Source organism: Schistocerca cancellata, chromosome 4 (assembly GCF_023864275.1).
Source record: "Schistocerca cancellata isolate TAMUIC-IGC-003103 chromosome 4, iqSchCanc2.1, whole genome shotgun sequence".
Classification (NCBI taxonomy): Eukaryota; Metazoa; Arthropoda; class Insecta; order Orthoptera; family Acrididae; genus Schistocerca; species Schistocerca cancellata.
The window spans coordinates 595403521-595404275 of NC_064629.1; the positions used below are offsets into that span (position 1 = coordinate 595403521).

General features: G+C 47.5%; 1 pseudogene; it reads left to right on the top strand.

Moving 5' to 3' along the window:
• The first annotated feature begins 240 nt into the window (after window positions 1-240).
• On the top strand, window positions 241-358 carry LOC126186095 (5S ribosomal RNA; annotated as a pseudogene).
• Window positions 359-755: the final 397 nt, after the last annotated feature.

Sequence of the window (755 nt, forward strand, 5' to 3'; positions counted from 1 at the left end):
CACCCGTTGAGACTGAAGAGACTCCCCGATCGCGAAATGCGGATTCTCAGTCGCCCAATGCACCAGTTTTGCTTATTGACGAACCCATCCGAATGAAAGGGGGCTTCGCCGCTAAACCAGACCATACATACCATACTAATTCCCATACATACCATACTAATTCCCAACAGTGCAGTTTGAACGTTCTAATGCAAACCGTTCAAAACTTACGACGATTTTATTTCATAAAGCTCAATAATTGTTTACGGCCTTGCCGCAGTGGATACACCGGTTCCCGTGAGATCACCGACGTTAAGCGCTGTCGGGCGTGGTCGGCACTTGGATGGGTGACCATCCAGGCCGCCATGCGCTGTTACCATTTTTCGGGGTGCACTCAGCCTCGTGATGCCAATTGAGGAGCTACTCGACGGAATAGAAGCGGCTTCAGTCAAGAATACAATCATAATGACTGGGAGAGCGGTGTGCTGACCCCACGCCCTTCCTATCCGCATCCTTAACTGAGGATGACACGGCGGTCGGAAGGTCCCGGTAGACCACTCGTGGCCTGAAGACGGAGAGCTCAATAATTCTCACCCTGTAAATTGGTTAAAGTTTTAAGTATCCTATTATTATAGAGACTCTAACTTGTTCTGTTAGTTGTCCCACGCTTCTGAGAATATTAAAGTAAGATAAAGATCACTAGCCTGCTTAGAAAAGGCCAAAGATTGGATCGTCATGTACATGTATATGTGAGCTCTGAAATCGATCGTGTGATG